General features: G+C 44.3%; 1 protein-coding gene across 3 annotated transcripts in view; it reads right to left on the bottom strand.

The window, feature by feature from the left end:
- Positions 1-21,983, bottom strand: part of LOC107222413 (protein sprouty homolog 2) — a 29,075-nt gene extending 7,092 nt beyond the window's left edge. The window contains exons 1-3 of one of the 3 annotated variants that reach the window (XM_046742714.1): positions 21,972-21,983; positions 20,741-20,744; positions 12,887-16,260 (exon numbers count right to left, since the gene is read on the bottom strand). The gene's annotated coding sequence lies outside the window, so the exon portion shown is untranslated. Of the gene's footprint in view, positions 1-24; positions 238-12,886; positions 16,330-20,740; positions 20,745-21,971 lie in introns of those variants that run through there. The other 2 variants (XM_046742713.1, XM_046742715.1) reach the window with 2 other exon arrangements.

The raw sequence follows: 21,983 nt of genomic DNA, 5'->3' as shown, positions 1-21,983 counted from the left end.
TCATGCATGTATACGATAAATTACCTCGTGACGAGGGGATGCCGACAGTGTAGTACAGATATAAGTGTGTCCTCGAGTCTACGGGGTTAAATATAATGAAACGAAAGGGCGTAAGGGCCGGTTTCTCGTTTTATCGCAGCGCGTAGACGACGATACGCGAATCAGCCACGTATATGAATCGGATCAAGGCCCTCCGGGTTTCGCGTTGCGACAGCGATCCGTGCGATACGCGCGAACCGAGCGCCGGCCGCTGACTGAACGGCCGAGCAGCGGCGGGGATCGGCGGGGCGGAGGGGCGGGGCTGCAACCTCCCACCATCTGACGGTCGTCGTCGGTACTATGACTGCGCCTCGAAGCTTTTTATGAATGGATGGAAGCTATCATTGAAGTTTCGAGTTGAATGAAAACATTACCACTGTCCCACCGCTGCTGCTGCTGCTGCTGCTGTTTCTCCTGCTGCCGATGATGGTGCTGCCGCTACCGTCACTACCATCATCATCTTAATCATCATCATAGTCGTCATTACGGTCATCATCATCGTTATCATCATCATCATCATCATCATCATCATCGTGACGATGACGACCGCGAACCGCAGCTTATATTCTTTCGAGAGAAAGTTTCTCCCCTTCGAGTCGCACGATATCTCACGTACCTATGCGTACGTACAAGTACGTATACCGTATTACACTGACATGTGTTGTCCGGTCGTCGTATTTAAGCGAGAGGATCAAATCGCGTTACATCCAGCGCGAGTGGAGAGTTTGAATCGTCATCGAGTGCAAAGAATGCAGAGAACGCGGCGGTGTGGTGGACGAATTTAGTAAAACTTTGAAGAATTAATACACGATACACGATCTGTAAATTTGATATTGTACAACGTAAGTATTCGACGATGAATCCTCGAATAATCATTAATTCGCAAAACTTGTTATTGCCCGAAAACGTTAGATACCTACTTTTCTTTACTTTTCTGACAATTGATAATTAAACTTCAAATGAAATATCGAAATTCTAAATATCCCTGATACAGCCAACGTCGAATCGACGAGCCTTGCGTACGACGTGTATCACAGGTATGTACGCATGTATATACCTGGCAACAGGTACCCGTCCTAAAGGAATAAAGTATATTCCTGCTGGATCCGGTTACCGCGTGCGGTACAACGAGCAACGACAATACGGCTATAATACCGACAGCAAAGTCCTGGAGGGACGGGGCCGAAGAGGGCAGGAGGTAATGTCCTCCCCGTAAGCCATGGGTCACTTTAGAAATATTTTCTCCTCTGCATCTCGAGGCATGCCTGCAGCGGCTTTGCCGAGAAAACTATATCACTGAAAGAATTTTACGATTTTCTCTCCGATGCAACCCGAAGAAGCGAATGCGGAATATTTTTCAAGAATATATAACTATAGGCATAAAAAAATTCTTTCACCATTACTTGCCGTGGTAAATTCTGCATGCGGAAAATTACTAAAAATATATAGACAAATTGTTGGAGGATTATTATCGATCTTTACAAAACGTATAATACGACGGAAAAAACGGGTTATCCGTACATGCCATACATGTGTGTGTAGATATTATAAACGAGTTTCCACACAGGTATTACGTATATTAATATAAGCGTAAATTCGAGATCATCGACGATTTACCATCAGGGAGATTCGAGATGATATACGAAAAATACTGACACGTGCGGTTTACTGCAGTGTGCACGGGCCTCTGCATCAGATTACAGTGAAGAACCTGCCTGACCACGCGTCCGATATACCGGGTGTCTGAAAAGTCCGAATCATACAACACGATTATCGATAATATTTTGTTTCATTTTTTACTACCGCCTTAAACTCTCGTTGTAGACAAAACAGGAGAGACGGAAAAAAAAAACAACAAAAAAACAGAAATACTTCAATTTCAAAGCCGATCGCGGTATAAAACTGCGCACTCTGCTACAGCAAACATCGTCATCGTCAACAGCAGCAGCAGCATACCTTTACCTGTGTATAGAACCATCTTCACGAACGACGAGGAGAAAGAGAAAGAGAAGCAGCAGAGAGAGCATTTGTATTCCAAGAAGTGCTTCTCGCACGGCACCGAATAAATGTGACTCGTCACGTTGCCCCATTGTGATGAGGTCTTTATATACGTTCCTTCGAGGGTGAAGACCTCTTCTTCGCGGGCCCCCGGGGGTTGTGCCGTCGAGGAGGAGTAGTAAGGTTCGATAACTGTGTGGGACCGTGCGCACGTAAAGTATATCTTTCGACTTTTCGTTGGGGCCCGATGCCCAAGCGTGCGTCGTCTGCCGGCGACGACGAGCCCTCGGCGCGCCTGGGTCAATGTTTTCAGGTCCGCACCGTGTAGCAAGGCCCCAAGGAAGGTCACCCAGCGGGCCTCCGGACGACCCCCCCCCCCCCCCCCCCCAGCCCGCCACGACTCCCGTCATCCTCACCGCCATTCCGAGGACCAGCTTGCGTTGTACGCGCCGTAGGTATACTTCTTGGTAAAGGTTAGCATGTTTTTACGGTATATTGTAGATATTTTATTTTTATTTTATTTTTTTTTTATTTATTTTTCCTTCACATTATATATACATATACGAATACATTATACGTACGCGAAGCGAATAATCGGGAAATTTTTTCAATCACGGATAATGTTTATACGTATATATATGTGTATATATATATTTTTTTTTTTGTTGGAATAAACGATGCGTAGTATGTGGATAATAAATACAGTGTCATAAACGTTTACCCTATATTGCATTATTTACACACACATCATGGGTTGATAAATGAAGTGAGTGAAAATTTTCTGCATAAATACGGTGTATCCGCAGCTCCGTGCAATTGTAATTACGAATAGCGAATCACTCGAGCCGAACTGATTATTCAGCCGCGTTACAAGGCTGTCGGTGTACGTTATATACATCTACATACGTAGTACATATACGCATACCTTATTTTTTCCTACATACACCGGTTTCAGTTTAGCGCGCACCACGCCAAGTTTCATTCATTACGAACGGAGAAGTTTACACGTCACATAGTTTACTACACATACCTGCTACAATACATCCAAGGAAAGTCAAGGAAAATTGTAAAATACTGTACACCAGATTTTTATTCCGCATACTTAATTCTTTCTTGTTTCCTATACAGACTGCGAGATGCAGCATTCGTGCGTGTAGGAATATAAGATCGCTGTGGTTTTCCGCAATGCTGGATCGTTTCGGGATATCGAATGAGAGGCGAGACGAAAAAAAATTTCAACGAAATTAGAAATAAAAAATCTCGTGGTTTCTCAAATACGATTGGAGGAGTGCAGGTTATAAAAGCTGAAGACGGATATCTGTATATGTATAGTAAAATATAAGTAAAAAAGAGTAACGGAAATCGAAACCCGAAACTTGAACGGAGATCGAGTCAACCTGTATCCTGTACTCGGCTTATATAGCCACTGGTTTGAGGACGCCCTACAGTGTTTGCTGGTAGATTTCGAAACGCGATTGTACATAAAAAGCAACACCGGATATAGCCTAATATATATATATGTAGTAGTGCCGAATCAATATCCGAGAACCCTTATACATTACATTATACAAAGAAATTGAGTACATAATACATGTAAAATGAGTTTCTTGAAACACGTATAAATTTAAAATGATATCAATTTCGTCAAACTTAAAATTGCTCTCCAGAATTATTCTACAATTTCGTTATAACGCATCTTACGTGCAAAAAATTGAAATTGTTTCCACAATGAAGATCCGAACGTTTTATTTGTTATCGATTTTTATTCGGAATCACGTATAATCGTAAACGTCCATCCACAATTAGATACCATTTCCTCCGTATAACAACAACAACAGAGATTCTTCAAGAACGATGAAATCGACATATGTTATTGAAAATTAAAAACGAACAGAAAAAAAAAAAAAAAACAACAACACAGCTGAAACCGAACGTGCGCACAAAAAGCATTTTCTTTTGCGATGAAAAGTATTCGTGAAACATCGCGGAATAACAAAACTTCTCTTGCCGGCGTAACGTTATACGAGCGATTTCCGTCGTCTCTCCGTCAACTTCGTCTCCCTTCCCTCCTTTATGTTCCGTCATTCGTTCTTTCGTTCTTTTGTCTATTCCATATTCATTCTAAAGCTATTTATTCATACGTACGTACGAATACATACACGCAAAAGTATAGTAGGCGCAGGCAAGCAGGCAAGCAGACAGGAGTCACAGCCGGCTGTGACTCCGCATATATCCTCGCTCTTTATCTCTCCATGTGCCCATCTCCCCCCACCCCCCCTCGACGTCTCTCTTTCTTTCGCAGGCGTACATCGTTCATTCACCATTATCTATCCCCCTCCCCCCCTCTCGCGCTCCCTCGCTCCCTCACTCTCTCTCTCTCTCTCTGTTCGCTCACGTCACTGCGCTCGCGCTCTACCGTATACGCACGTTCATTCATCCCATCTCTTTCGCACACGGCGTTGTTCCTTCTGGTTCTGCTGCTGTTGCCGTAAGTAGGCTGGCTTCGTATGGACACCGTCGATCGAACCGAAAACCGAACAAACTCACGCACGCATGTGCGTGCGTGTACGTTATACGTTTATACACACACACGCACACACATTATACGTTGGTTCGGTAAGGCCACGATGTGCATCCGGCAGCCGTGCAGCACCCAGTGTTTAATCGCCGGCTGTTCGGCTCGTGCACTCGCACACCTCGCGATCAGTCTCGATTTTCACGTTACACGCCGTGTATTAACCGCATCCTGGAGATTATTCATGAAAAACGAAATGAGGAAAAAAACCAAACTTGCTACATACTTCCGAAATTACTGTGCACAGGTAGATACTCGGCAAAGCAGGTACTTACAGGTACATGAATTGATCAAGGGATTAGAAAACTTGTGACAATTATAATATTATACGTGTAAAAACTCGTTTGAAACAAACATGTTGTTGGACCAGGAAAAAAAAAAAAAAAAAAAACAGAAATATAAAGCGCACGTTCGGTTAATAATGATATCCTGCATAGATTCTTCGATATCTTACGAAAGTTTATACAGGGTCGAACAATTGTAATCAACTTCTTCTTCCCGACTATATTTGACAATAGAAAATTGAAGACAACGATAAGCCTAATCGCAGAGAATACTTGCCAGGCAAAGTATTATGAATTTCAGTCAACGTCAGGTGATCGTAGACAGCTCGGTACGGGATAATCGCTTAGCAGATGATTTGGCCGCGGGCATAAAAACATCAATTTAGGATAACCCCTGGAAAAAATAACGTATTCCTCAAAGTCACGATTGACAGTAAACAAAAAGTACCTGTAATTCTGTCGTAAAGTCGGTAGCGCCGTTCGGGGGCGAGAAAAGGAAGAAGAGGAAGAAGAAAAAGACGAAGTGGAAAACGGATAAGAAAAATTGGTCCAACGCCGAGCATCCTGCACCCATAATATCGTTATACACACCCCGGGGATACGGTCCGTTGCGAAAACGTTAACCAGTCTTAATTCGTTACGATGTAAACAACTCGGCGATGCCTCGACGAAAATCGTGCCAAAGTGCGCCCCGTTCGACGAACGGGACCCGAAACGTCGTCGACGCGCTTCTATTTTCGACCCTCGTCTGTATAAACGCGAACGAACGCTCGCCGCCTCCGACCGAGCTTGATATCATCTCCCAACTCCTGCGGATCGTCGTCGTATGCAAGTTTAATATAAGTACCCAGGCGATATAACCGTGGGGCGTATGACGTGACGAGAGGAAGCCGAGGGAGAAAAGAGGAGATTCGCGAATGCTTTACACCGGCGAATAATGTAACGTAATAACGCCGTTTATCAAACCCGACAATACGTTTCATCTATGTTTACCGCAAATTTCGTCTGTTTTCTTCTTCTTCTTCTTCTTCGTCTTCTTTTTTTCCTATCAACGATACTATTTATACAGAATTTCGAGAGCGAGAAATTTGCGGATACGTGATTCCTGCGGTATATTTTTAAACACGCGCTTCGTTGTTTGGGACGAGAAATTTAACTGAATATACTTGACACAAAACGATTATTTGAAAACAGTGAAGCAATATGCCGATAGACGGGTCACGACGTCGAATTTTCAGAGACAAAAATATATAGATTAGTTTAACAGAATTGAAAAAAAAACAACAAACAAACTCGTAACTCAAAATCGTTAAAATATACATAAAAATTTATACATACGTATAGATATATTTTGTTCTTCTTATACTTCTACATTTGTTCTGTGTGTGTATCGCGAATTTCTAAATTAAAAAATTCACTCCACTTCTTCATACTCGCTTCTATTTCCACAATATTTCATCTCCACCATTTTTCACACCTCGCCGCCTGCGCTTGGTAAAATCTCGCGAGTTTCTCGATCGTTCAAAAATTCATATTGCATAGGAATATATCTAGGTATGAAATACATGCGTTTAGGATCTGTGACGTTACTACGGAAAGTTAGCCAGCTAGCGATGAGTTGGAGGAGGAGGAGGAGGAGGAGGATCGCGAGCATATTACACACATCGAAGTGCTATCTTTAAAACATCTGGTAGGGATTCGCCGCGTGGGGCGGCCTTCATTACGGGCGCAAAAACTTCGCAACTCTACCAAACTCTCCGTCCTTCTCTCCAGCCTCTAAAATAACATCCGCCCTATTCCCCTCTGCTCGTCACAGCAATCGCGCTTTCGTACTCTCACTCTCACTCTCTTGCTCTCTTCAGATCTTACATTCCCCTCGACGTTACATCCTCAGATGCGGATGCGCGTTCTTCACTCACCGCAATTGCGACGATCCTCTCTTTTCGTCTTTCGCTCTTCTAACGATTCCTTCCAAGTACTAACAATACTTGTATAATTATCACCCCCACAATGGACGTTGCAATATGAAGAAAACCGGTCCTATTTCGCCTTCAGAATCGATGCCACACGATTATTTTACAACATAGATACCTAATAATATACAAGAGGCGAACGCGTGTTAACATTGATTTTCCGGACATCAAATTAAATAAAAGGTTTTCATTGAGCGGTTGTATATATTATATGCGGCACATGATGAACAATTTGTATGAAACGCGTCATCTAAATCGTTATCAATTCAGTAAGGAAGTAAAATAATCAATGTATAAATAAATGTCGTAACATGACAAAATGTTCGGTTTGAGAGAGAGAGAGAGAGGAAGAAGGAAGTTTGACGTTTGGAGAGAAGAAAGCGAGTTCGTATATACATATAACAGGGATGCGGGGAGAAATTTTGAAGAGAGCTATGCGAACGGGACAAAAACCTGGAGGCACCGGATATCCTCCAGACGTTGCCCACGCTGCCCACATCATCGCCCACGCACGCGCATTTCAACCGTCCTTGGTCTTCCGATCCATGCCGCATTGTCAGAGAGATACATGTACATATATTTACACACACCTACGAATGAATTGGAGGAATTTAGGTGTGAGAGCCTGACGCCTGCACGCGGTGTTCGATAATGCAAGATATAATCGAGGGGATGGATTATTGAGTTCAAAATCCGGATGTTAATAAATCGGCTGAGAAATTTCATTTTTCGATAAATAACGTCGTGATCGAACAGTACTTGGGAAAAAAAAAAAAAATAAGAAATGAAAAACAATATCATATTGAATAATAATCAAAAGCAATACCTACAAACGTAGGTACATGCGTAACGCGTTTCATCGATTGTGAAAATTATCAAAACCATTTGCTAAGCAAGTTTATCACTTTTGTATACATATAGGTATAATATTTCGTTGGTGTATATTTTTGCAGCAAACACTACTTCAAGTACTACGGAACATCGCTTCGCAATTTTCTGCTTGTATAATTATATGATGTTAAAATATGATATCCGGGATCTAACGTTGTTTACACGTACCTATACCTACGCCACACAATAAACCGTGTTGTCTGACGTCTGTATACACGGAGTAAAAATGTAATTTCTTCGCAGATTTACGTACATTCGGAATTTTTTCAAATTATCCGTTAAAACAGACGCAAACGCGTATATCCGCAATAACCCGCAAACGCGGCACAAAAATGAGGCCTTATTATACAAGAATATAATGTATTATGCATACAGGTATGCATATACAAGGATAAAGTGATTTTATACGTTCCCGTTATTGAAATTACCGGGTTTCACGCAGCACGGCAGCGAAACGGCGCCATACATACAACATCTATATAGGTCCATACTATACAACAGCTCGGGACTCGCGCGTTTAGCCGGTTTATCAATGAACGCCACGTATGACATCACGTGCGTACGACGAACGCGACCGACCGAACGAACGAACGAACGAACCTACACCGGAAACTCTAAGCATGCACTACGTACGTAAATACATACACACATGCGTACAAACATACGTATATTAGGCCTATGTACGCATAGGAATAATATTTATTTACACAGGGTATGAACTAAACGCACACAAGCAGATCCAGCGAATTAATCTGCGTGCTTGCGTTGGATAAATTGTTATTTGTAGCGGATACGTGAAACCTAAAGAGACGTGTAATACATACGCGAGATTGAGGTTTGCGAAGTTAGTGTTGACGATGCAAATTCATGAAAAATTGCTATTTCACAACAAAGTGCAGAAATTATCCCAGTGCCTGTGCTCATATTTTGCAAACATACAAGCAAACAGCTTCCAAGTCATTCGAAAGTTGCAAAATAGGAGTGTTATTTCCTCGCAATGTGTTTTTTGTTTACTTATTTATTTTTTTAAATATTCTCCAGACGATTATATTAGACAGATAAACAAGTTAAGTTTCACGAGGGCAAAGAGATTGCGTTATACATAACAGATTGACAATTTATTAAATAATGATAAACAGAAAGGCTAACAATGTACGTGCACAGCGATAAGACATCTCGATAAACGATGAAAAACTTTTCACCGCCATGAATAATTCCACCCCATATTGTCCCGTAAAAAAATGATGAAACAGTATATATAATACGAGCTCCGTGAGCAACAATTCGTACGACATAGCGATCGTGTACGTATAGCTGAAGCATCTCGACGTCGAACAGACATCCCGGATATGGGTTACATACGAACGTTCTTAATTGAACGAAATAAAAGAATAACAACAAATCAGAGAATACGTTATAAAGCGAACGTCTGAGGTTTCCTGATCGACACACAGCACCGGAAAACCGCTGTATAATTATACGTGTGGTATTCAAACGTGATATTAGACGTTATACGTATACATGTAATAAATGACCAGCAGAGAAACGACATCCGTATAACAAATTAAACTACCATATACCTACATTTATGCTGTTTCATAAATCGTCCGAACTAGTGGACGGAAAACAAAAATTACCTCAATGAAGACGAGTAATCGAACGAATAAAACAGCGATAAGAAAGTAGCAGAAAAAAAAATATATCCAAATTTTTTATCAATTTTTTAAAAAATTTTTTTCCTTTTGGGGCAAAACTTTATTTAAATTTACGTATATATATATATATAATAATCAACATCGGTCTTAATTGTACATATATTCAAATCTTCTATTTCCTGATCGTATTATACAGCTCTACACGCCATGTTTGAACGCGATAATGCATGTGTATATATATACACGTGTATTATATATATAGGTGTAGAAAAATGACAACGCGTGATGTTACAAGACATTATAAGCTCGGGTCGCCGCCCTAGAGTCCTCATCGTATCCTCGTACATGCCGCATGCATGCTGCAGTCAATGTATATATGTTGGGTATCTATATATATTTATATATATATGTATATGTAGGTATATACACAGGCAAGTCGACAAGATCGTTGGCTGACGGGAGGAGATGGAATGTGGACACCATATGGCGCGAAGCCTTTGCCCACCCACATGATGCTGCAGTAGAGAGCCGTCGTCGTCGTCGGTCGTCGGTCGTCGGTCGTCGCACGAACACAACCTCGCCAAACGCAACGCGTCCACCACACGACCGACGTATCCCTACACACGTTATATACCACTGTACCAAGAAAGTATGTAGCAATCCATGCATCGGCATTCGCTGCAAGATCGAAGCGCAGCATCCGGCGCACCCGATTCCTTGCGGTGTATTATAGTAGCAGGAATTTAACGATTCCGTATGCGTTTAATTATTTACTCCCCCTCGTATGTAAACGGTAGTGCGAGGCCAATTTTCCGTAAGTCTGACGGATAATTACTGCAGATCGATACATTGGATATTACGTACGAATTCGTCGATGATTAAATTCACATTCCGCACACGTATAACGTGCAAGAGCACGATGCATGATTTTCGAGGATAGCACGAGTGCGAGAAAAAAGACGCAAGCCCGTACGCGGCGGCTTGACTCTGCTGCTGGCTCGATCGAAAGAGCACGAAACGCGTACTTCACAAACACAGACGCACACTAACGGAGTAGTATCTTCTTTTCGTGAGATAAACTAGACGACGAGGACGTAGGCTAGCTATTGCTGACCGGATGTGACGTGCACGCGTGTAACGCGGCGCCCGGCGGCGGAGGCTCTCTCTGATATACACGGCGGGCGTTCGGACGAGGAGGAGAGGAGCTGACGATGATCTGGCTGTACGCACACCGAGGCCAACCAGCCAGCCAAGGCATCGAGCGAGCAGCAAAATACGAAGAGAGAATTAAAGAAGTCAAGATAAACCGCGCGAGTTGCGAGAGCGGTCGATGTTGCGTACAAGACTGTCGATTCTGCAGCAACAGCAACAGCAGCAAGGGAAATAGGAGGGCTTCGTTGGGTAGTTCCAGAATTCGCGTTCATACAAGATCATAGTCATTCACGGTCTCGATAAAGAGGTTCTCTTTCGCATTATGCGGGACGGTTAAAATGCGTATAAAACAAAGAAGTTTGCTGCGGTGTACGAGAAATAAATTTGTCACTTACGAAAGTGGAAGGAAGTAAATAAAAGTACAAAAACTATCGTCGATTACGAAAATAACACAAATTACAAACAGTCACGAGTTTATAATTATTACGTACAACGATAACACGACACAGCTGTGTCAAATAAAATTTCAAACGTGTAAATTCGTCGTAGTAGTACAAATCCTGCGTTGTGTATCACGTTATAACATAATATAATTACATCTTACGTCTGATCGTGTGACGTTTGTAGTCCACGAGCACGCACCGCGGTACAAATATAATTACCCACAATTTCTTCTTTTATCAACACAATAAAAGTCAGTCAGTCATTCGTCCATTCGTTCACAGCGATCCGGTAAGTCGTGTAAATCGGTGTTAAAATCGCGGACATCTATCTTTGCGTATGGCGTGCAATGCTCAGAAAATCGAGGCAAGGCAGCTCATACAGGCTACCGTTCCCTCCAAGGTGTAGAGCATTCGTACCACCAACCCGTAACATTCAAGCAAGCAGCAGGGACACGTGTGTACCTGGCATATCCGCGCATGTGCCGTCGGCAAACTTGCGAGTTTGTTTCATGAATGGCTCCCCTGCACCTCGATTACTTTTGCTGCGGAGAACTCGCGCGTTACGCGACGAGATGCGACGATGCCGCCTGCCTGCCTACCTTCTTCCTACCTTCCTTCCTTCCTTCCACCTGTCTACACATTATATTATAACATCCGTGCCACATATCACCCGTTGTACAATCGTACAACATGCGTGCAATCAGCAGCCACGCCGTGTATCAATTGAAAAGAGACAGTGTGCTTGCCGCCGACGAGGTTTTGCATACATATATATATATATATATATATATATATATATATATATGTATATATGCATGTGCATACACGCGCACGCACACACGTTGCACGCATCTGCGCGCGCGTATAAATGTTCGATGAAACGATTACATTCATTCCAGACCCCGTTCCCGCATACTCACTGAGGCATGTCGCGTATAATACCGGCGTGTAATATTATCATTATCGTTATACGCTTGTTGTGTGGAAGAAGACTTTCTCGCAAAACTTTCTAGCCGCGACGGTTCGTTCATTCACCGTTCCTTCATTCCGGGGTTTCTTCTCGGACGACGATTTACGATTAGTTATTCACCTCGAGAGCGGCGCAAGGTGGGGGGTGGGGGGCTCTTTACCTTCACCGTAAAGGCTATAATACGCGTTTATACGTATGGAGAGACAAACGAACGGGCACCGTAACCTCGAACGTACATAGACAGAGCCAGGTTGTAGAGAATCGCCTGTACCGCATACCACTGGCGTTGCGGTAACGGGGTCGGTATCAACCTTCGTCGAGAGCCTAGTAACGTAAACGTAGAGACCTAGACTCTCACGTCGTGTGCCGCGCGATATTATCATAGCGTACGGATAGGCCTAGAACAAGAGTTTAGCCCGCGTGTGTAAGGTAACGATAAAATGGAAAAACAGAAGCAGCGTTACGTTACGTACAAGGAATATAGCCAGCCGGAATGAATGAAAACGCGAATGCGAATAACGGTCACGCTGCCAAGCAACAGTTGTCGCAGGAATTTTCCTGTACAAATTCAAAAGACGTTATTTTTACTACGCGACAGGGTTTATCGGGTCAGTTTTAACCATCCATTTTTCCAATTAACAAAAATTCCTAGGAGCATACGATTAATCGATAATATTAAAAGGGCGATTAGATTTTCGCCGTAACGTACAACCATTCGCGCTACACGAGTCGAACGATTCAGTCGCAGTGTACAAGGATACGCAGACTTAGAATCAAATATATTGCGTAATCGATGTTAGGAAGACGTTGAGGTATTTGCCAACCACGAAACGAGCAATAATTTCTGCTCTTGTTCGTGACATGAAAAACAAAAAAAAAAAAACAAAAAGAAACATGATTACTAACCGTTTCGACTGGGGGGTCGCGGCGGCGCTGGATACTTGGGCGGTGTCAGCTGGTGCAGAAATTGGTTGTTGGGGGCCGACGAGGTCTTCCTGTGTTGTTGAATGAGCAAGGGTTGCTCGCTCGAGGAATGACTCGAACTGCAGGAACCGGAACTGGATGTTGAACTGGAGCTGGAAGAGCGCGTGTTACCGGTTGCTAGACTACTTCCCGCCAAACTGAGGCTCCTTAGAGTCGCGGCACTTAGGTTGTTGGGGGGCCAGGGGGGGCGCCGCGGGGGCAGCGCCGGGGGCGGGGGGCAGTCCAAGGTATCCACACTTCTACACTTTTAATCCACCGACCGCACCGAATTACCTTCCCTCTTCTCTTCCACTTTTTACCGCGCACTTTGTCGCCTTTTTTTCCTCCCTCTTTAGCTCCTCTTGTTTTTTCTTCTTCTTCTCAACTCTCCCTTGTACGACGCGTGCAACACACAGGCTACAGTACGAGCCCCTTGTATCATATACAGAAACAAAACACACTCTTGTTTTACACGCGTCAGTCGCTGCTGTTATGATTCAGCTGCGGATTTGTTCCGTAACGTCGTTGGAGGTAAGAGAATTGTAAAGAAAAAAAGAACCAATAAAAATCGATTATACAACTTCGGCTCGAAGCACTTGGTCGCTTCTCATACCGCACCTTCCGGTATTCCGTATTCCGTAACGAAAACGATCTTCGATACAACCGTCTCCGTCACTCGCGTAATAAGATCGATTTTTTCAATCCCACAATAAGGATCGTCGGATCAAGAGAAATAACACTTGAATCAACTTCACTTGTACCGCCTCACCGCGTCACGTGTGGAAAAAAATAAAAATAAATAATAATAATCGAATACATCCGCAATAATAAAATCACGCGTTTTTTCGCGAAAAATAACTCGGATGGGTCTCGTCGTAGTTCAAGATTGTCGATATTCGCGTATAGAAAAGTCACACAGAGCGTACACGTAGACACGGCCGATTGTCCGAAGTAGGTATCGACGAGAGTCGCCTCGAGGTCTCCTCGAGTCTCCGTAACGACGATGAAACGCGACGTTAAACTTCCTCCGAACTATCCGTCGAGGGTGTTTCCGCGTCCGGTTTCGCGCCCTCGTCCCCCGTAGTAGTTTCGTCGTCGCTCGATTCGTCGCGTAAGCCGCGCCGCCGGCAGTCAACAGGCCGCTTCATTCACCGCTTATTTTAACACGACGCCGTCCCCACAAGTAACAGAAATAACCGGGCGTACATACGCGTCGTCGGTCCTCGTCGCTTCTCTTTCCCACACCACCGTATATATTCGTGTCACGCGCGCACATTTACACACGCCAAAAACTTCTCTCGGCAGCTCGGCTCGACTCGACTCGACTCTGGGCTCGTTCCCCCAAGTGCGTAGAGAGAGAACCGAACCGACCGACCGGCACCACCACCAGCGCACTGCCAACTGCCACCGCCACCGTCACCACTACCACACGTACACTGCCACTACCTTTGCGATATCGAGGGATGGGGGGGGGGAAGGGCGACCAGTCGGACGAAGGAGGAGCGGAGAAGAGGGGAGTCACAGGGGTCGACGAAGGTTCCGCGAACCTTTTTGTTATTATTCTTCGGTACTCGACGCGGTGTTCTTTTTTTTATTTTTATTTTTTGTTTTTCCCTTCTCGATATTTATACCATATTTTCAGTTGTTAGTTGTTTTATTCTTTTGCTTATTTTTCTTTTTGTTTTTTTTTTATTTCACTTCCAAAGATCGGAACAGCTATACTCGCTCTCCGGCTCTTAAACTTTTCACGCACCGTTGGCTGAGGAGACGTCTCGATGGCAGTGACCTTTTTCTTTCCCGTAGCGAATGCGAGAATAAATTCTTCTCGTACATTTACTACTACTACTACTACTATCTTCTACTGCTGCTGCTGCTTCTTCTTCTTCTTCTTCTTCTTCCCCTATTGCCTGTTTTATCACTCCTCCCTCTCTCTCTCTCTCTTTCTTGATTGACCCGTGTTGTTATTATACACCGTGTATGACGTTTTATAACTGGGTATACGATTTAACCACCTTATTTCAACTCTCTTGCATTGTTCGAATGTACAGGAGAGCGAGAGAGACGTTAGACGACGTAGTTTTTCACGTCTACATGTGTCCGAACGAACGTGTTATATTAATGTTGAAATAGTTTAAATAATCAACCGAGCAATATTAAACACACACGGTTACCGCACACGGGATCCTCACGACGAATCCAACACTCGCGCATTTGTACGAGATAGAGAGATTCGTTACAATAAACTCGACGACGATCCCTTTCGTTCGGCGTCGTATCGTTACAACACATGCGTTTATCTCCTGTATTAACAAACGTATCCGTTGTCCGCTGTTTCTTCTCTTCGACACGGATCCGTAAGTAAGGTGGTCGGTCGACAGACGATGGAAAATATCGATGCGAGATAAAAAAAAGAAAATAAAATATAAACGCAGGATTGTCAGAGGTGAACAGTTTCCTACGACGAGTTTTCTACAAAGGGCACGTGTCCCGTTCACGTCCGTGAATCAGTTGCGTACGTATCTGGAAATAAGCTACCAACAATAAGTTTGCCCGAGAAAAGAAGCATAACAACGAGGAGAGGAGGAGGACGTTGCGGCGAGCCAACGAACGGGAACGACGACGGTACGTATCGCTTGATAATTTCAGCTGGCCTCGGCGGCCATGTCGGTGTAACCGAGGCGTGGATCTCGTGGCGGCTGCTCGGTGCTGCTGCTGCTGCTTCGGGACACTCACTTCACTGCTAGTTGGTAGTGCACACTCTGCTCTGCTTTGCCCCGGCTCTTTCTCTCCTATCTCCGTCTCTCTCCGTATCCACAGCGCGTCCAACACGCTCTCTTTCTCTCTTCTTTCCTTCCTCTTCTCTCCCTCTCTCTCAATTCTTCTTACGCCGCATACGCGCAACAGCTTATTCCCCGTTTATTCAGCAAACGTTCTCGGTGATCGGTGATCGGGAAGAGGGAGGGGAGGTGGAGGGGCCCACTGGTTTCCGGACACGTGATTGACGCACTATTGTTATTATCGGATAACCACGGAGCAGTAGTAGCGAGAGGGAGCGAAGAAAAATACAAGACAACTCCGCCACTCTACTCCGGACGACTGAACGAACACACTCTTTATGTTAGATATATTACAATATCTTTCCCCGAAACCCGATACACCGCGATTCACAATGACCGTTCACACCGGGCTTGCATAGGCGGTATATTATTATCGCTCTAAAAACTGCAGCAGGACTTCCGTTTTTTTTTTCTCTTCCCCTCTTTTCTCCTAACATCACACTAGGCGGCGCGCCAACGTCACACACTCGCGACGGTTCCCTGTTCGTTTCTGAAGCCGGGTTCTTCGAGTCGCCGCGACCCCGTCGCTCGCTCGCTTGTTTCTCTGTCTCGGCGGCGAGAGGGGTAGCGGAGAGTGGGGCAAGAAGTTGCGCCAACGGCGGAGGGCGGGGCGGGGGGGCGGCACGCAGCGCGCATGCGCTTTGACGCCCCGCGCCTCGAACGGGGAACGCGGCGACGACGAGGCGCGTTTGTGCTGGTTGGGTACCGTGATACTTCATTCATGCTCGTGTTGCGCCTTTACGGGGCGTCTCGCGGCTTCGGAGGCGTTCGGTAACCTCCGTAAAAGTTCGTGGGTGTCCCCTTTTCCCCTCTCCTCCGCACCGCTTCGACCGGCCGCGAAAGACTCGGCTTTCTCTCTCTCTCTCCGTCTCTCTCTTTCCTCCTTTTACACGCTCGTCGGAAATGGGCATCGGCGTACTCGCCCGTCCTTTTCCCTCGCATGGCTCTCCCATCGTCTGCGCGTAGACTTCTAGCCTCGTGTTGTTGGCTCATTCGTATCCTACCGCCTCGGTCACGTTTGTGCAACTATACCTGTGCGCTACAGGCGTGTAGGTATAGGTCCTTCTACTTCACCATCTACACGCAAGATACTTACGCGGAGTCGCCTCATCGTCAGCGCCTCTCTATATCTCTTTTTCTGTCCCACTCGCTCACTCGCTGCTCCGAGAGATGGGGAGAGAGAGAGAATATACGAAAGGAAGCACAGCGAGGCGAGGCGAGTAGAGTTGAGTCAAGAAGAGGCGAACCGTCCTCACTGCGCTCTGAGACTCTGCCAAACAACCGGAGGTCTATTCGATAATGATGGTACTGGGCATGATAATAACAATAAAGAGACAATCCACAATACGCAAATAATGCTATCTTTCATTATTTCGCACGCCTCCCTTCCCCTTCCACCTCGTTCTGAAATTCATTGAGAGCTGTATTCCTGTGCTCTTGCAACATTACGAGGCCGGAGACTTCCCAGGTCAATGTTTTATTACAGTCGCAATGCCAAGAACCTGTGAAGCCAATGATTAGATGTTGTTACGTATGTACTTGCAGCGACGTTCAAGTACAACAGCACTGCACAGCGTGAGAAATTAGTGTCATAAAAATAAAAAGAAAAAGAAGGAAAAAAAGAACCCAACAGGGAATTAAGGAAGGAGAAGATAAACCAGAGAGTTATTTTCGTCATTGTCTCTTTGACGAAGCTTCGTGCATGATTACAGCGCGCGTTGATTCTAGTTTAAATATGTGGCGCGCTTGCGCGTAACGGGATATATGTATAATGCATCTATTTAAAGAATGAACTAATAAGGTTGACTGAGGCGACACTTAGGACTATACTTAGCATAAAACGACAGCTTCCGCGTGGGAAGTAGTTCAAGGCTCGAGTCTCTCTCATTTCCTTTCCCTTCTTCGTTAACAATTCAACTTCCTTCGCACGTGTGCGGTAAAAATTCGCGGATTTATGTTACACGCGAGATGTAAATATTTCGGGGAATGATCATGATTCCGCTGATGTTATACTCTGATTCCTTGCTCCTCGTGAATTCAATACCTGAACGCACGGTTTCCGTTTACGAATCAAAAATCGAACAGAATTATACCATAAAACGTGAATTATACATACACCAAGATCGCGCGGTCCGATTCGTCGCATCGCATATCCAAGAAACGGACAACAGCGTGCAAGTAATAAACTCCCAGCATCATTCGGGCGCGATGGCGTGTTATGTATTATACGTACATACATATATACATACATGTATTCTTGTGAATGTAAGTTAATTAATCAATTAACCCTGTAATGACTATAAGAGGGAAGAAGTGCGCCGAGAACTCCGACGATCTAGGTCCAAGGAAGCCGCATGGCTATCAACGGCATTCCAAACACTACATGCCTGTACAGTAAAACGAAATATACATGTATAAACCGTGTACGTAAAGCCAAGCGTACACCGTTTCAGCTTCGGTATTATACATCCACTCAATACACACGTCATACACGCCGGCACGTACAAGAAAACATTTGTATATCCTGCAGGTAAAAGTGCCTATTTATTAATCACAACCTCGGTAACGACCCTGGATCACGCACGCGAGTTCGAACGGCCGATGACCAGCAGCTTGCAGCAGCGGAATCGTTGCGGGCTATTCGATGTATCTGACCATAAATTATCCCGGATTTTCGTCAACCTTCTCAAGGTCATCCGGTAGCTCCTTCCCAGATCTCAAAGTCGACGCTACGCCGAAAGGTACGGCGTGCGTATGGGTGTAGGTATGTACAAGGAAGTCGGTAAGCGTCGGAGTTCCGCTGAATCTTGGAACAGAATCGGAGTCCCTAATTGCAGAACGGAAGTGCCGAAAACGCCTGGTCGGCATTGTCAGCTGACACGAGTTGGGTTTGCTCTGTCAAAGGAGGTTCGGAGGGTTGGTTGTCTCAACGAGCTGCCGCCCGACGGGAAGTATTTCCGTTCCGGATATCCTCCCCAGACCCGATTATTGGTTCGCACGTGTGCGGTACAAACTAAATACGCGACTAGGCGTAAAAATCCCACCTCACCCTGGGGAAAGGGAAGTTTGTCGGTTATACATATAGGTACACTGAGAGAAATTTTTAGTTCCGGTTACCGCTCAGTCCTTGACTATTTTCATTTTTTACCACAATCGAAAAATATTGTTCTAGGTGGAAAATGAAAATTAGTTTTATAGCTGTTACCGTTCTGTCTCATTGCGATCACTGTTGCTATATTTTCTCGTAACTGTTGCGAAAATTTAATGCTCGTGCAACGATAAATTGACGTTAAAGCCTTGACTAAAAAAGTAGAGTAAACCTCACAAACTGATTTTGCGTCGCAATTACCAAAAAATGGTTAGGCGTACGTCGTTTTTCGTAATTCCAACAATATTCAAACAGTTCTTTCAACGATACCTGTTTTACTGAATTTTTCTAGTTACTATGCCAAATAAAAATTTTCTCAGTGTATAAAGTACGTACCTCCGTAGGCATACACACTGCAGGATAAACTTACAGGTAGGAAATACTGACCGGTTTCACCGTGGTGGTCTTCCTCCCGTACACATACTACTGAACACGATTGTAACATATCCTTAATATAGTTACGAATGTGTAATTTTACTCGCGGTCCTTTACCATCGACGGATCGCATAGTTTTTAACTCACAATCAGCCTTGAGACATCGAGCGCTAGACGAAACTCGATTACCTACACCTACTTTTTCCTCTCATTCTTAAGGCCCAGATTCATTCATGATGTTAAAACTGTTATACGGTAAGCCGTTGCTGTACGGCTGACGGCGATCGTTCTTCGTTACGTTAGATGTATCTCAAATCGGAATATTATTTTATTAAAATCTCGGTCACGCGCGCGCGACGATTCAAGGCTGAGTAACAATTTTATCGCGAGCAACGATTTCAAATTGAAATATTACGTCGAAATGGATTGTATCGAGAAGGCGCTGCTGCGACTTGTGTACGTAATACAATATCTGCGGTAGGTACATATTTGCGCAACGATAGCACAACTTCCGTCGTTCACTCGAACACACAGGGTATACTTATTACAACTTATATATGTATATATATGGGATATTCCGCGTCAAATTTGCAACCCATTTACCTCATCCCTTTCGATTTTTATAATTTTTTAGTACGATGCGGCAGCCGAACCCACAAGGGTCTCGCAATTCTTTTCAGATTTTTTTCAGACAACAGTGAAATTTAAAAAAAATTTCAACAACCAATTCTCAAACGCCATTTTTTGAAATCTGAAACAATTCACACTGGTTTTATTATTTAAAATATCATTTTTAAGCATGACAAGTTAGTGGAATCTCAATACTTACCAATACTTTTTTTCGTCTCGGAATTGTTTTTGCTTTGTTATTTCTTACATGCTTCGATCTAAATAGATTGCAGTATCACATTATTTTCATGATTTCGCGATCTATGTAAATCGGGGATAGTAAGAAAAAAGAATACCAAATACCAGTTACAACATCATACTAAAAAATGATGAAAATCGAAGGGGGTACATGGGTTGCAAATTTCACGTGGCATGCCCCCTATACATCCATTACAGTGTATCCGAACTGTATTTGGTTACTCGACATACTCCGAAATCTATGGCGGGATTCAGACGTTCCAGAAGAGTATAAACGAACGACACATCACAGTCCGGATATCCGTGGATATTTCTCGGTATAAATTATCTACGCTAAGCAAACACGTATATCCATACGTATACCTAGGTGTGTACCTATAGTATCGCATTGTCGTTGGACTTTGCGCAAACGAGTGAGGTCCAGGGGACGATGTACCCAATACTACGCACGTATAAAACGTACGTATTCACGTAACGTGGTATCAAGTATATTCCAAAAGACTGCGGTAGGCGCACATGATACACGTATACGCGTGACGATACGTTTTGTACACCTATGCCAGTGAAAACCCGACTCGAACGACATGCGACAAAGCTGTAGAGACTAATTAGGCACCTGGCACCGAGGCATGCGTATTATATCTGTACACATCCGTACCATTCACAATTCTAGTATATTACGGGACTACGTAAGTGGTAACACACGACACCGTGCGTGTACCTGGCGACGCGACAGGGTAGGAGGAAAATTCTACGTTTCGAACTATGCCGTCATACTTGGTACACCTATAATTATACCTTAAACTAATCGTCAGTTTCGAGAATCGATTTTCAGACCATAACCTGTCGGCGTTTTACGAATAATAGTCTGCAGGTATTTTCTCATCCGGAATACCAATCGTCTAATGAATTCGTAAAATTGTATTTGTACACCCACTATACCCAGCGAATTCCTAGCGATACATAAGTATGCGCGTATGCTTGTTCGTATTCTAAATGTCACCCTCGACTACAGCGATACGGTCCGCGGTATATAATATCAACCTTTGTACATATATGTAAGCCGATATCACTTCACCGGAAGTAAGTCACGGAGTGGGTATCATACGTATAAAGCGTTGTCCGCGTTACACACGCACGCTCTGCACTGGTCAGCAAATATGTATGTAGGTACGTTACAGGAATAGGTAAATATGCATATATATCGGTCAAAAGATCTCGTTGAATCGAGATCTTAGTCTCGGGCAGTGGGATTGTCGAACACTCGTGCATGCATCGTGCGTATATGCATGTGTGTGTGTGTGTGTGTGTGTGTGTGTGTGTGTGTGTGTGTGTGTGTGTGTGTGTATATGTGTACGGGTGTTGTACGTTCTCAGAGAGGGAGATGGATGGATGGAAGGCAGGAGAGCGAATTAATAGCGACACATGGCAAGAGGGAAACGGTGAAGGAGGAGGAGGTGTCTCTGAATTAAAGAGAAGCATGAATGTGTATAAAGAGAGGCGGTAGAGGTAATCAGCGTATGTCTTGCGGTACGTAACGCCGTTACATTCGCGCAGCTGCCGCAAAGGTGGGCTGCAGGGTACGAAGTATAAGGTATAAGGTATACGCGATATAAGTGAGCGTCCGGTTTCTAACCAGGCCCGAAGCACGGCAGACACCGGACGACGAAGAATATATCTAAGAATCGCGACGGGCGTCTACATCTACCCAGATGTAGTTAGTAAGACCGATGATGAGTGAAGAGAGAAACTCGCGAATCGCACGTGAATGAATATGCGGATCGTAGACGCGTTCCGGTACTCGGAAGATCAC

Source organism: Neodiprion lecontei, chromosome 6 (assembly GCF_021901455.1).
Source record: "Neodiprion lecontei isolate iyNeoLeco1 chromosome 6, iyNeoLeco1.1, whole genome shotgun sequence".
Classification (NCBI taxonomy): Eukaryota; Metazoa; Arthropoda; class Insecta; order Hymenoptera; family Diprionidae; genus Neodiprion; species Neodiprion lecontei.
The sequence above is the reverse complement of the archived record's forward strand: the minus strand, read 5'-3'. Positions and strand labels throughout refer to the sequence as shown.